Raw genomic sequence first — 16,610 nt, 5'->3', positions numbered from 1 at the left:
TATATATATTGTCTTCGTTATTCATCGTCATTTAGCATTTTAATAATATTTTCTCAATATCTTAAAGGAGGTGTTTCGACGAGGATATGAGTTGCTATCCGTTGAGATATGAAATCAACTCAGTGTTTGGAGGTTCAATTTTGTATATCATTGATATTTTGTACCTATGTCCACCAACTTGGTAACAATGCACTCAACCCTTATTACCACCAATTCTTCAGTTGTCACTTTGATCATACTTTGATAGCTAACTCTGGCTGTCAATTCCGACCGCCATCGTTGACGACCAACTCTGGCGGCGACCACCTTCAACAACTTTGATGACCATTATTTTGAATTATTAGTTCGTAGTATTTTATAGTCATTATTTATAGTAATTTGACATTAATAACAACACTTTAGCATGTTTAACAAACCTATGATCATATAACTAAATATCCTTTCATCTTGAAATTTTAGGTTAGGAAAACAAAAACTTGCAAACTGTTTACGTAAATATCTTGTGTATGAACCTATGATCATACTACTAAATATCCTTTCATCTTGAAATTTTAGGTTAGGAAAACAAAAACTTGCAAACTGTTTACGTAAATATCTTTTGTATGAACCTATGATCATACTACTAAATACCGTTTTATTCAAAACCTAGGAAAAGTTGATGAGGATTATTTTCAAACAATAGAAAGATAGATTTGAATGATTTAAACTTTCAATCACATTATATTTGAATGATCAACAACTCACATATTATATTTGAATTATTTAAACCTTCAAACTTCGTTGCATAAAATATGAAGTGTGGTATCCCTATTTTTACAAGTTTAAAATACATTTATTCCGTGGATGAAGTTTTTAACAAAGAAAAACCTAGAATACTAAAAATATCAAATAAAAAATTTTGATAACAAAGCATACCCAAGTTGACAAGATTGTGGAGGTTTAAGTTACATCCTCATATATCTATATCTATACTATATTAAAAGAGACAACAAGTGGAGAATTTTTCTCTTCCCTTTCTTCTACAATTTTTTACAATTCTCATTTTGTCCATTTTAACTTTCCTGGTAGACACCTCATCAATCAAACTCTTTCATCGAAATACCTTTCTGCAAAGAGGCTCCATCCCTTCTACACTAACCACCTTAACTAGGATTGGTAATGAGGTCGGGGCGAGGTAAGGGGTATTCCCCGTCCCCGAACCTAATACTAATCTAATACTAATAGAATAGAAAAGAACTGTCTTTTCTGTATACTTTCCCCGGTTCCGTTGCTACCGCGGGCTTTACGCAATCAATCGGATCATATAAGTACTATCCCTTCAACACAACATAGGTCATCGAAAAGTGATCTCGGAGACCCACCAAAGCACGAAAGCCAGAATCTTTCAGAAAATGGATTCCTATTCGAAGAGTGCATAACCGCATGGATAAGCTCACACTAACCCGTCAATTTTGGATCCAATTCGGAATTTTCCTTGGGAGGTATCGGGAAGGAGGGAAAAATTCTCCCCCATCCCCACCCCCGCCTGGCGGGGATTCCCCATCGGGGAAATGGGTCCCATTAATTAAAATTTATTTTAAATTTGATTAAAAATTGGGTTTAACTTTTGGGCTGAACATATTAATGGTAGTTAATTTTTTTTTGGAAGGTATAGTAAATATAGTGGGTTATGGAAGGGATCGAACCTCAGATCTCGAGGTCGATAGTACGAGCACTATGCCAGTTGAGCTACGCTCTTATTGGTAATGGTAGTGTAATTTTTACTTTGGTTAATTGGATGAGTTTTCATAACTTACGTTGTGTAGGTGTTGAGAGGCAATGATCTACGACATTGTGAATGTTTTAGAAAGTGTTGAAAGGCAATGATCTACGACAATGGTAGTGGAATTTTTACTTTGGTTTATTTTTTTTATTATTATTTTTACTTAGCAATTTTCATTTATATTTTTTGAGGAATAATTTTAATTTTCATTTGATTCTTTGTAGAAAAGTGAATAACCAATATATTTGGATATGATTTTTGGCATTCCTTAGACATTGTGGCGCATTGATTTGTTAAGATTCATATATACTTTTTTTTTTTAATATTCTATATATAAAAGGGGATAATTTTTATATATACTTATTTTGCCCTTTCATTTTTAATAAACTCCCATGTTACCCTTTGTCGATAAAATGAGTATTCTAATTTTCAATTCAAAAAACAATAAATGTGAATTTTTGAATTTTTAGTTCAAAAATATATTTATGTATTTCAAAATTAAAGTTTTATGTAGAATAAGTGAAATTGATGTTGGCACGATGCAACTCTTTGAGTGTATGTGTTTGATGAGCACCCATTGATGCAAATGATGCCAATAGGATGTGATTATTAAGAGGTGTTGATTATACATCGAACAAGTGCTTCTTTTTATGTAGGTGTGAAATGCATATATAAAAGAAATAAATAAAGTGTTTGATTATGTTTTTAAATTAAAAAAAAATCCCACATAGCTAAAATTTAGGGAAAAAATACAATTTTTTAAGAGACTAGTATGAAAATAAATAAAGTAAATTTATATATAAAAAAGTTCAGAAGCTTAAATTATACATATGTGCATAAATTAGTTTAGAATCTTGAATTTTTACTAAAACTAGAATAAAGATTTCAATTAAGAAAATTGAGATTATAGAATTCTAAAAGAAATGATTGGTTCTCAAATTAGAATTTTATGTTTATTGTATTGGTTTTTTAAAATTAAAATATAATGTTAATTTTTAAAATTATATTATGTGAAACTTTTTCATAAATTTTATGGAGATTAAAATAAACTTCAAATAGTATTTAGTTATAACAAAAATTAAACATGTATTAGCTACTTTAAATTAAAACTACGAGATTCTTTCTAAAAAAATTTAAACTACAAGATTTTAAGGGACTATAGAGAATAATATTTGTTAAACTATTTAATTCTTAATTTTTTTATAAAATCTTCTTTTGTCATTCTCAACTAGTTACTAACAAAATATATATATATATATATATATTTGGTACTATATTAAAACAAAAATATAATAATTTATTTAATACAAGCTAAAAAATCACTATATTTTAAAATCTTTTGATAAAGATTATAAGATTTCACGTGCGTATGTACGTGTTTCTTGACTAATTTATATTAATTCGATTGAAATTTGAGAAGATAAATAAAAAAAAAAGGGACAACAAAATCAATTTAAAAATAGAAGATATTAACATATATTAAAGAAAAATATTGAAAGTTAACCACCCCTTCAATGTGTAGGAACAGTAAAATTGGCGGAGGATAATGTGTGTTATAATTAATTAGCTATATTTCTAATTATATTTCTAATTAAAAAGTCATTAGTTATATGGGTCTATGGTGGTTTATGATGTATGGAATAGTTTGAAAGCGCAGTTGTCGGAGTTCTTGAATGGTGAGGGAGGTTGGAGAGGGCCTACAACATCTTGGGAATTGCTTGAGTTCTGGGGTCTTATTCAGGTAGTGGGGCCAAGGGTGAAGGGGGAGGATTATTGGGTTTGGGTGTTGGGTGCTACTGGTCGATTTTCTATCGATCGTGCGTGGAAAAGTATGTGACCTCTTCGTTCTAGAGTGTTTTGGGCTGGTATTTTGTGGGCGGGGTGGTATTCCGCGTCATTCCTTCTGTGTGTGGTTAGTTGAGATAGGTTGGATGCGCGGGATTTGTTAAGAAGCTAGGGTGTGTTGTCAGAGGGGTGTCTTCTGTGTGGGGAGGTGTGGAATCGCAAGATCATTTATTTTTTTACCGTGTTTGGAAGAGAAGTGTGGTTTGGTATGTTGCGTCAGTTGGGTTCATCGCATTGGGTGGTGGGTTGGAATGTCGAGTTAAATTGTTTGTACTGAGTGGGGTCGGGTAAGGGGGTGCGTAGTAAGTTGTTCCGTGTATTCTGGTGTGCTTCTATCTACTACATGTGGCAGGAGCATAATCGGCGGCTGCATGGAGATCGACCGAAGACGATGTCTACTCTGTTTCACCTTATGGTCTCTACGGTTCGTGCTCGACCTACTTCCTAGTGGGTTGATCTTCTTAGTCTTATCTAGTGTGTGTTTACAGATGTTTTTCTTCTTTTTGAACTTTTTGTTGTCTTTTGTTTTGTTGTTGTCCCTAGTTGTGGGGTTCTGGTTTCTTTTCTCTGGTTTTCTCTTGTTTGGGGTTTATGTGTTTATGTTTTGGCTTTGTTCTGGTCTATCTTGTTGGCTTTGTTTGTGGTCTTTGCTTGTGCTTCTTTGATGCCTTGATCTCTGTCTGTGGAATCCCTCTTGTTGTTATTTAATAATATCACCTATTCTAAACACACACACACACAAAAAAAAAAAAGAAGTCATTAGTCATATCTCAAAAAAAATATGTAGAAAATATTGAATAAAAAAATTTTCAAACAAAAATAATCACCACAAAAACATATTATTTATAACAGAAAAGTTATACCATATATTTCTGGCATATGAACTTAACTTAGCACCCGAAACATCTTCAAACACAGACACATTAACTCAATTGAGGGCCCCAAATAGATCGAAAGTGTAACGCTTACATTGAGTAATTAATATTAATCACCATAAATGTTAAAATTAATATACGTTGATTCTATTTATGACTTCCAACATTGTGGTTTTATTGAAGACTTTTTTTTTTGTCAACCTAAAGGTAACTTTTGTTACTCATGACTTAACTTCCGAGTTACGAATATTCAAATATTCAATATTTTGATTTGAATACCTTCCTCCCTATACAAATTCGAATCTTTTTTCTAATTTGATTATTACTTGAATTCTTTGATACTTTTAAATCAAAACAATAAGGAATCTTTTGAAATATATTTAATAAAAGATTTAAAAAAATACAAAACACTTTTAAAAAATTTTTGCTGTAAAATGTAAATATTTTTTTAGATTTTTCTGTTTGTAACTCATTAGTTTTCCTACCTTGATAGACAGTGTAGCTCTTGTTATGATCTTAATGGGGGAAAAGTGAATAGTCTCTTCTACATGCTTACAAGAATATTAAAACAATAATATTAACGAGGTTACATAGTTTAAACGAACTCTAATTGTGAGGTAAAGAACATTGAATGCTTAAATTGTAGCTGGCTATCCCATTTAATTAAGGTGTGATATGAAACGTTCTTGACAAAACAACCACAATTTTTTTTTTTTTTTTTGTTAAAAAAGAGTCCATTCAATTAGTCTTTTAGTTAGATAGAGGAGCGAGCAATATTTTAATATTTAAGGGCTCTATTTGGTAACCATTTCGTTTTTAAAAATTAAACACATTTCTTCTTATTTCTTACAATGATTTGCATTTTTCTTAAATACAATAGTTTAATTCTTACCCAAATTCCAATAATAAAAACAAATTTTTAAAAGTTATTTTTTTTAGTTTTTAAATTTTGGCCTGGTTTTTTAAACCATTCTTAAAATGTAGATGACAAAGTAAAAAATTTGGAAGTGGGAGTAGTGTTTATGACTTAATTTTCAAAAATAAAAAATAAAGAACAAAATAGTTACCAAATGGGAACTTGATTTTTTATTTTTGGTTTTTGAAAATCAAACCTAGAAATATCATTTCGGTCTACATTTTAGAAGTGTTTTCAAAATCAAAACCAAATTTTGAAAACTGAAAAAACAGTTTTCAAAAACTTGTTTTTGTTTTTTTAATTTGGGTAAAAATTCAAATGTTTACATAAGAAATATGAAAATTATGCGTAAAAAATTAAAGAAAACAAACACAAAATTCAAAAACCAAAACCAACACACACAATACTTTTCACGATTGGGACATCAACATTTCATTATTTAATTTTACTATATTATTTTATTTATAGGAAAATATTAAATAAATTAAACGCAGATAGAAGTCTATCGATATCTATCAATATACTTTTTTTGTTATATCTATAAATAGTTTGACATTTTTTCTATCTCTAACAAGTTCTTATGAATTTAATTTATATTTAGAGAGTAAAAAGTCACAAATCCAACCTCCCTATGATGGACCAATTCACCAAATTGATCTTTTTCATTGTCTTAAAAGGTTAAGACTTTACACCAATATTAATATATATATATATATATAGTCTGTATGCATTCATCTTTGAAATTTTACCTATTCCCATTTAATTGAAGCAAATTAATTATTGCATCACAACAAAACTCTTCTGGATGAAGCTACATGCATATTATTAAAAAATTTTAGTTGAAATTTCACATCTTTTTTTAGCTTGACACACAAGAATAAGTAAAAGGAACATTCTTAATCATAAAAAATGAAATATGTTACTTTGTTTTGATTATTGTAGGTGTTACATTAAATAGCCCATTCAATACAAATTAATTGGATTGACCGAAATATAACGACCCTAACGACCCTAACAACTTTATTTTATTTATTATTATCGAAGAATCAAACAAGGTTGTCAACATAAATGTTGAAATCTTAAATTTATAGAGATACTGATGATTTTTTTCTTATAAAAAATGTCGCATCAACATTTCATATGATGATGTGTCTAAGTTATATTCAGATCCATCACTTTTTATGATGAATACTATATATTTACATTTATATTAATAATAATTTGTTTCAATGTTTTTGTATATTCCAAAAATAGATAAATTGATTTAATTCCTTCCATTACAAAATGTGATTTTAAAAAAAAAAAAAATGTCGATGAATATTATTTTGCATTAAAGTTTATAATTACTGTAGGATGCATATATACAAAGAGATGGTTTTATGACTTTGTTAAATTGATTTTTTTTCTTTAGTGCTGATAAATTGATTAAAGAAATGAAGCTTGTAAGAGAATATTAAGAAAAAAAATAAAAAATTTGGCTATATATATATATATTATTGTTTGAGATATGGTGTGTTGTACTATCTATACCCATTTGTTTTCTACAAAATTGGGTTAGAGAGAGAAAGATCTTTGATGAAGACATAAGACCAAAATTATTTGCATGTTTTTCTTGCAAGAATAATGCATGACATTATTAGGATGATTAGAAAGAAAAATAATAGTTAGAGTACAAGCTTAAGTAAATATAATCTCTCTCTATAACAATGGTGTGAAATAATATAGGGTCATTTTGGTCAAATGTTTATCTCTATCTAGAATTTCAATAGAATTTTAGGTCATAGCTGGGATTTCTTTCTGATTCAACAATAAAAATCTTCTCATTGAAAGGTTTTTTTTTTTTTTTTTTTCCTTATATAAAAAATAATTAAATACATGTTAAAATCTTAACATTTTACGACGTGGAAGTTGTTGGTAATATGATAAGTTTCTTTCTTTATCTTGAACAAAGGTCTGTGATTTAGGGTCATTTTAGTAAATAATGCATCTACTTTATTTTATTTTATTTTCTCTCTTGTTACTAAAGAAAAGAGCTGAAGTTGTCCATTCTCTAAAATTTTTTAATAAAAAGGAAGTCCAAAGTAATTTTTCAAGGAATAAAACATTCAAAGATTGTTATGTCATGTTTATTTGTTTGTTTGTATTTTTTTTTTTTTTTAACGTTTCATCTTTGATATTATATAAATTAAAACATGATAAGTGTAGGGCAAATTTTATTGGTGTCCTAGAAGAGTAGGAAAACAAGAAACCTAAATGAGGGAGAAGATTGAATTATTGATGTCTATATAGATATTGGTATTTTAATTTTAATATTGATATTGATGAAAATTTCTGTAAATAAAAAATATCAAACTATTTAAAAAATAGAAAAAAAATATTGGTAAATTCTGATAAACTTCTATTAGCATCTATCAATGATAAAAATTGATAGAAAGTCTATCATTGATAAAGGTTAATAGAAGTCTATCAGTATTTAATGGTGGTAGAAATTTATAGAAATCTAAAATTATTAAATTTTGTTATTTTGTGTAAATAATTTTTTTTATTTTTCTATTTTTGAAAATGTTTTTTTCTAGAACTTGAAAACAGAATTTTTTTTTATTAAAAAAAAACAATAATGTTACCGATCAGAACTTTACTAATCTTATATTCTATTAATCTATATTCTATTAATGGTGATTTTACAACACCTAAATTACAAATTCTATTATTTTTCCAATTTTTTTACTCATATTATCCCTATTTAATATAGAAAAAAAAATTGATTGTAAAGGAAAGAATGGTGATTTGCCAACACCAAAATTACAAATTCATTATTTTTCCAATTTTTTTCCTCATATTATTACTATTTAATATAGGAAAGAATGATTGTAAAAAAAAATAATATAGAAAAAATTATGACACATGTTAAAGTACAAGAAATTTTCATATAGGGAATACTACCCATTGTTCCTACAAAAATTTAATACTAGGGCACGGATTTTAATTGCCTCTATATTAAATTATGTAGTGTAATTATATTAATTAATATATACCATTTTAGTTGTAATAAATGCAATAATACACCATAACCATTTAATATATGTGATAAATTATTGGTACTATAATCTCAAACTTCTTTAAGAAAAAATAATTGCCACGTGGTCGATTCTCCACCAACCATTAGATGGAAGGTACATATGTTGTATATAGTTTGATTTTTAGAGATGCTAATTTGAATACAATTCACGTGATATGATTATAATAATGTAACCGACAATTTTAAACTGTTAATAATATATTTAAGTGAAAAACGTTTTTGTCACAAATTTTGAAAATATGAATGTTTTGGTCTTGATTATTCAAAGCATTAATTTTTTTTTTTTTTTAAATTCTCGAGTTTTTTAGGATAATTATATTTCGTCGTGAAGTTATCAAAATATACATTTTCTAAATAATAGGTTAAAAAGTTCTTTAAAGTAATTTTATTTTATTATTTTAAATAAGTATATAGCATTTTGAATTATAAAAAGGATAAGTTGAACATATTTTTTCTTACTTAAGATATTAATAAATTAATACAACTATCTTTTAAATTTATTTTAAAACAATTATTGATTAAAAAGTATTGAAAATTAAAAGACTAAATTTACTTATTTTTATTAACTCGTGAACTAAGATATGCACATTTTAAAAATTTGAAAACCAAATGCATATATTCTTCGAAAATTGACACGTGATTAAAAAGATGATTTTCAAAATATTTAAATATGTAACAAGTGGTTATTTAAGATTCTACACACATATAAGGGATGTTATCAATTATAGGAAAATGTGTCAACTTATTCATAAATATAGTAAAATGTTACTGTCTATTAATAATATTTATTATTGATATTGATAGATATTTATCGGTGTATTAGTATCTATCACGGATAGACAATGACATTATGTTATATTTGAAAAAAAAATATATATTTTTTAACAATTTTATAATTTAAAATAATTACCCTATATTTTAGTCACCATGTTTAATTAGTTAACCCATTATTTTATTAAAATAAAATGTCCATCTGCCAATTATTGAAGGGCATGATAGATAATTTTCTCATAATGATTATATTAATAATATCTATTGGACAAAAAGTCTTTCGATGGCCGTGATACCTCCAAATATTGTGACAAACGTTTCTCACTTTTTTTTAGTTTTCAAATTTTGAAAATTAACCTAAGTTTTTAAAATATAATCCTTTTACTTTTCGAGTTTTTAAAAATAAATGTACTTTTTTAATTCTAAAATTTTTAGACATGTGCTCCGAAGGTCTTGGAATAATATTTTTTTATTATTTTAAAATAATTATATGACATTTAAATTAGGAAAATAATTTCATAAAATTAGCTCTCTCGGATTTTTTAAAAGTGAAAATATCATATTTATTTAAAATAATAAAAAAAAAACACTTCAAACTTTGTAAATCTATTCTTATAAACTCAATGACTAAAGAGTACAAACTTAAAGATTGTTGATGTTAAATTCTGGACAGAAAAAAATGCACCTAGTTTTGACGTAATAACAATGCTAAATTTGCGAGGAAGAGATGACTTCTAAAACAAAGAAAAATAGCTATGATTCCAAAGTTAGGTATCAAAATTATAGAATAGAGAAGAAGGCACAAGTTTTAGATCTTACAAAAGTTCCAGCTCTAGATTAAGATATAGCTCTCAAATCAAGTTCAAGTTACCTCATATAGAATTATAATGATGTGTTTATAGGGAGAATGAGATAGAGTTTACCTTTTCCTGTTTGTGATAAGAATGAAATGGATCTTTCTCAATCCTAATAAGTTAGAATTATATGTGATTAAATAAATCTATTTTATCAGTAATTATCTTCCTTTATCTTTTTCTGATTTTTGACAAGTCCAAATTCATCCACAACAAGGACCAAACACTTCTTAAAAATTCTGAGACTAAAAGATACATTTTAAAAACTAAAAGACCAAACACACATATTCTTTAAAATTCAGACTAACAAGATAATTTATGTAAATTGGTTGAATTTATAGGTCAAATACTCAATAATTGGTTGAATCTTCACCATTTAATAAATATAGAGAGGGGCTGAATAAAAGTTAAGATGTCCCAATGACTTGATACTATATTTTTACATTGATTTAACTTAATATGGAGAGATTATATTTTTTTTAAAAAAAAAAAGTGAAAAATGAAACCATGTGTCCTTATATATATGAATTAAATTAAAGTTCTAAACCCTAAGGAAACTCCCACCATAGATTATTAGTTTTGAAGTTTTCTAAAACCTCCCTCTCTTTCTCTTTCTTTTTCCCCTTCTCACCTTCTTCACCAACCATGAACCAAACCCATAGGAACTTGAGATTATCATATCTATAGTCTGCCTTTTAATTATTGTCCCAATATAATCTTCCTCGTCTTCTTCTTCTTAAATGGGATTGTTTAGATCCCTCCTCATTTCACCATTCAAGAAGCTTTGGAATCGTCTTCACTCTCCCCATAGATCAAACCGTAATCCATTCTATCTCTCTCGTTCCTCTTATTCTTAATTGATCATCCACGTCGATTCTTCTATCTTCGTTGTTGTCGATTGATTTGTTTATAGCTATTTCATGATGATTCTCTACAATATAATGCTTTGCCCCAATGGAGGTTGTTTGTGCCCATGGGTCGAGTTAGAACTTTTTTTTTCTTTAAAGATCTAGCTTCGTATGAATATGTTTAGATTGACTATTTTCTAAGTGCTTTTAAAAATACTTTTTTTTTATAAGCATTTAGAAATTTAGCCTAAATTCCAATCAAACCCTACATGTTAATATCCCTCTTGTTTTATTTAGTCCCTGCTTAATGTTTCAATCTAGCCCTTCTGTGTGGTTTACCAATTTTTTTTTATTATTATTATTATTGTTATACATTTTTTTGAGTTAATGTGTGGTAGTGGTGGTAAAATCATATGACATGATATTTTGTGAATATATCTAGCGTTTTATTGGATAAATAAATTCGGCTAGCAAAAAGATAATTACTCATTTTTAAGGTTGGTTTGGTAATTGTTTAGGCTCAATTAGATAACAATGTCCTTTTTTGTTTTTTGTTTTTTAAAGCTAAGCATATAGACAGTACTTCTAAATTTCTTCCTTTATTATCTACTTTTTATCAATAGTTTAAAAAATCAAGCCAAATTTTGAAAGCTAAAAAAATAGGTTTTAAAAATTTGTTTTTGTTTTTGTAATTTAGTTAAGAATTCAATCTATTGTACTCAAAAAAAAAAAAAGATGCAAATCATTATAAGATATTGGAAAAAAATAGGCTTAATTTAAAAAAAATAAAAAACAAAAAAAGAAATGATTGTTCCGGGGCCTTAGTTTTTAAATTTTGAATCTATTTACTCCCAATTTTTCATAATAGTTTTCATCTTTTCTAAGTACATAAAAGAGTATTGAATTCTTAGCCAAATTCTAAAATCCAACACATTTTTAAAAATTATTTTTAAGTTTTCAAAATTTGACTTTATTTTTGAAAATATATATAAAGAAGTTGATAACAAAGCAAGAAATCTAGAAGTAGACAGAAATGTTTATAAATTTAATTTTAAAAAAATTAAAAACTAAAAATCAATAATTACTACTTAAATTTTGTAAGATGGTTGGTAGAAATTTCAATAGGGACATTTTCTCCTTAGGTGGCTTGATTTATTTCAAAATGTCAGGTTAAACTTATCATTAATTAAGTACATTTAATGATTATTAACAAAAGTGATAGGATTTAAAAGAAGTTTAAAACATGTGGGGGACTAAATCTGAACTTTAAAAATAATAGGGACTAAATTAACAAAACATCAAATAATAAGGATTAAAACATTTATTTAAGTTTCATGTGGTAACAACTTCATTTTTTATTTTGGTTATTTTAAATTAAGTATATTTTCTCTCAATTTCTTATAATAATTTATATCTACAATAATTGAATTTTTAGCCAACTTTCAAATTTCAAAAACAAGTTTTAAAAGCTCTTTTTTTAAAAAAAATAAAAAAAATTGGTTTAATTTAAAAAACTATTGATAAAAAGTAGAAAAAATGAAAAATTTTAGAGGTAAAAGTAATATCTATAAATCTAATTTAAAAAAAATAAAAATAAAAAATGAAATGGTTAAGAAATGAGATAAACTTTTAATTCTAATATTTTTTTTAGGGATAGTTTTTAATGGACAGAAATGAATGGGAAAACAAATTAGAGGAAGAAGGTTCAAATTTTATCTCCAAAATGAAAACTCGGCTTGAACTTTTGGTATTATTTTATTTTATGTAGAGAAAGGGATCTACATTTTGTATAAAGATGTGAAGTCTTGCCCTTGTGAAGACGTGCAGATGCTATGGTCCATTCTCGTGGAGTCCGGCTCTCCTCCTAATTCGCCATCGTCGTCATGAATCGAGCTTTTCTTCATTACAAGAGATGACAGTTCTTTGTCCAGAACAGCGATCCGTCATACTACTTTGATACATTTTGTAAAATCTTCTAACATCTCTCTTCTTCTTCTAACTTCTTCTTCTTCCCTTTTTCCATCTCTTGGATTTAACTGGTGGAAATGTTCACAGTATATTAAATACATTCTCACACTTTCATAAAACGTTTAAACCATGATAATTTCTTTTTATTTTTTTTATCTTTTCCATGAAAGAGAGATTTACTTGCATAATATTTTCAATTAAAGAGTTTTTAATTGATATAACCTTTAAAATTTAAGAATTTAAATTGATATTTTTCCCCCTAAAAGTTATTACATATAAGAAAAATACAAATTTGTCTTTTGAGGCTAGAGAAATGTCTCACTTTTAACCTTTTTATTTCAACATTTAAAAAAGGTTGAAAGTGCAAGTATTACTATTTCATCGGCGAACTTTTAAATTAAGTGCAATGTCACTTTTTTTTTATGTATGGTCAGGGTGATTTTTTATATATAAAATAATAATCCAATCCATATCTTAAATCTTCTGGCTTCCCTATAAAAATTGTAGGATTTAAAAATGTATCAATAGGGAATGTTGGGAGCCAACCAAATAAAAATTAGCCAAACATTTAAAAATCAATAAATTTTGACGTGTTGCTTGCGTCGATAGTGTTAGGTAAAATTACTACTTTGGCTCAAGAATGCAAACGTCAGGATTTTCGCTCTCGCTTCTCGCTTCTTTCCTTCTCAATTTGATTTACTATGGTCAAACATCTTCTCGCTTCTCGCTTCTTGTTCTTTCTATTCCCCTTCATAATTTACTTTTTCATGATAAAAAAATCTTCTTGCTTCTCGCTTCTCACTCTTCTTATTCTCATACAATTAGAACAACCGATGAATCAATTGAAAAAGAAAAATCAATCGAAGAAAAAATTGCAGCTTGAAGAAGAAGAATCAAAGAATCGATTGAAGAAAAAACTGCAGACTGAATAAGAAGGAATCAAATAATTGATTAGATTTAAAAAAAAAAAAAGTGCATATTAGATTTTTAAAAAAGAAACGAAAAAGAAAAAGTTGCAAATCGAATAAGAAGGAAGAAGCGTGCACTCGGGGAGAGAGTGGAAATTTCATATGGTGCTAACATAAGCAGAAAGTCAAAATTCATTGATTTTTAAACTTTGGGCTAATTTTCATTTAAGTCCCTTTACAATTTTCTCAGGAGCATTCTACATTAGAGGGGATTGAGCACCCCTCCAAGCAGTAGTTGACAAAGTAGAAGTGAGAATGTCGGCTTGATTAGCGCAAAGAAAATTAAATATCCTATTTGAAAAATATTTTATTTTTTAAAATTATGCTTGTAGATATTATTGTTCAGTATGATTTTTTTTGTTTTGTTATCTATTTTTTTTTAATAATGTTATCAAAATTCATGCCAAATTTTGAAGGAAAAAAAAATAGTTTTTAAAAACTTTTGTGTTTGGTTTTGAAATATGACTAAAAATCCAAATGTTTTACACCTTTTAAAAAATATGAAGGCATAAATAAATAGGGAAACAAACGACCATAAATTTTTTAAAAAGACAATTAGAGCTTGTTTGGTTAGCGATGTTGATTTTGTTTTATGTTTTCATATTCACTAAGTTCGGTTAATATGCGTTTGGCGAACAACCTAAATTCTATTTCTAAAAACTGTTTTCAAATTCCGTGATCTAAATAGTGTAAACCCTGAACACGACATTTTTATGTTTTAATTGTATTCAGATTTTGAATTTTGAATTTTGAATTTCAAAATGCATAATATATTAAATGAAGATAAAAATATTTAGAAATACATCATGTCATGTTATAAACTCAATTCATTCTTTTTAAAATTAAATTTTGTATTATGCAATGTATTTTAAATTGTATAATATTACAAAATAATACTTATACAACATAATGTAATATAGATCATGTTCATAAATAAATTAATAGTTTATTAGCAGCTAATATTTAGTGGATAAGTACAACTAGTTTTAAGATTTATAAATATAATATCGAACACATTTTAAACAATTATATAAATTAGAATCCAGTTCCTGAATATGCTACTAAACAAATATCTGAAAACATGAAGTACAATTATATTTTAGTTGAATCCAATGTGTTTCAAATTTATGGTTTTAGATTCTCTACCAAATAGACCTTAATTATCAAATATGCATAATAGTTCCTATAAATTTGACAGTACGAGTTAAGTGATAGTTGCTTTTTGAAAAAATAAAAATGAAAATTAAGTGAATTTTGTGTAATAGGTAAATTGTAAAAATCGCTCCTAAAATATGGTGGTAGTCGCAGTTACGACTGTTGGGGTTGATGCCCTGAAGTCTCGTGTCCTGTAGTTTGTAAACACATTTTGTACGAATGCTTGTAATGTATAATACATTATATTTACTTTACTTCTTGACTTTGCACATTGGATGTTTTATTTGCTTTACCATAAACCAATAGACTAAAATTTTTGGTCGTCTTTATGTAAATTAAGCACGTATGTGGTGTCATACAAGTGGATCATGTCTTAAGTGATAACCAAAATGGTCTGTAATATATGGATATAGGACGAAAATCTTATCCTGGTAATGCTATAGATGCGATCTGCTTTGTGGAATAGTTACAAGTGTTGTGTCTTGTCACAGATGGTTTGATCCTGATCATCCGTGTAGAGGACATGCGAGCGGGGGCATCCTATATAAAGAGTTTGTATAAGACCTGACCACGTGTTAACGTCTCGTCATATAACTCTGTTCATGACAGAGACTTCACTACACTATGATGACCATATGTAACATGACCTCAATCCTGAGTGAGTTGGGAATTCCTGCTATTGAGGGCGGTCCTTTGATTTGCTTGGATGCGTGTGGCCAGATCGTCGACTCAAACTTATCACTTTGGGGATTCGTCTAATTTGGGAACTGGGAACTCAGCTACACAAGATGGAGTTTACTCCTTCCCCGAAGCAGGGGTAAGTAGATACATTACTCCCTTAAGGGTTGATCCCGGGGCTTGAACAATGTGGCGCCACACACCTTCTCATGGCTCGAGAGGGTTCACACATAGTAGGAATATGTTGTATTGTTCATTAGAGGGATCAGTGATATTTAAGGAGTAAGATGTAACTACAGGGGCAAAATAGTAAATTGGCCCAATTGTACTTACGAGCATCTGTGAAGGGTACTGATGATTGGTTATATCCGATGGACATAAAAATATATATGTGGTAAGAAGAATTCAGCTGTGGGTCTTTAGTAAAATGCTTGACAGTTAATAGATGGTGGATATTGTGGCTAAAAAGTTTAGTTGGTTATTCACATACCATTGAAGTTTCGAGCCATAGGTTCATAAGGTCCCCTTGGTAGCTTGGATACAAGTTGAGAATTAGTTTTTGAGTCAGTTTGAAATGTTCAAATTAACAAGAGGGAGTTTGATTATATATGATATAATTGACTTTATATATAAGATACATTAATTTTGAAAAAATTAGATATAAATATGATTTATATCTAGTGGAGGAAAAATACTATGGCTAATATATGATATTAAACCATAGGTTATGAATATAATGTGATTATATTTATTATTTATTAATTGGACAGTTATGGGATAATTGGCTGATGTCTCTTCTGTTTTCGTAATTGATGAGTAAGATGAATAATCGTTTTGAGACGCTTAAATAGCTCACAGTATGTTGCGATTCAAGAGAGTTATCGTTTAGTA

The sequence above is a fragment of the Benincasa hispida genome, chromosome 9 (genome assembly GCF_009727055.1).
Source record: "Benincasa hispida cultivar B227 chromosome 9, ASM972705v1, whole genome shotgun sequence".
NCBI classification, from domain to species: domain Eukaryota; kingdom Viridiplantae; phylum Streptophyta; class Magnoliopsida; order Cucurbitales; family Cucurbitaceae; genus Benincasa; species Benincasa hispida.
This window is presented reverse-complemented; position numbering follows the sequence as displayed.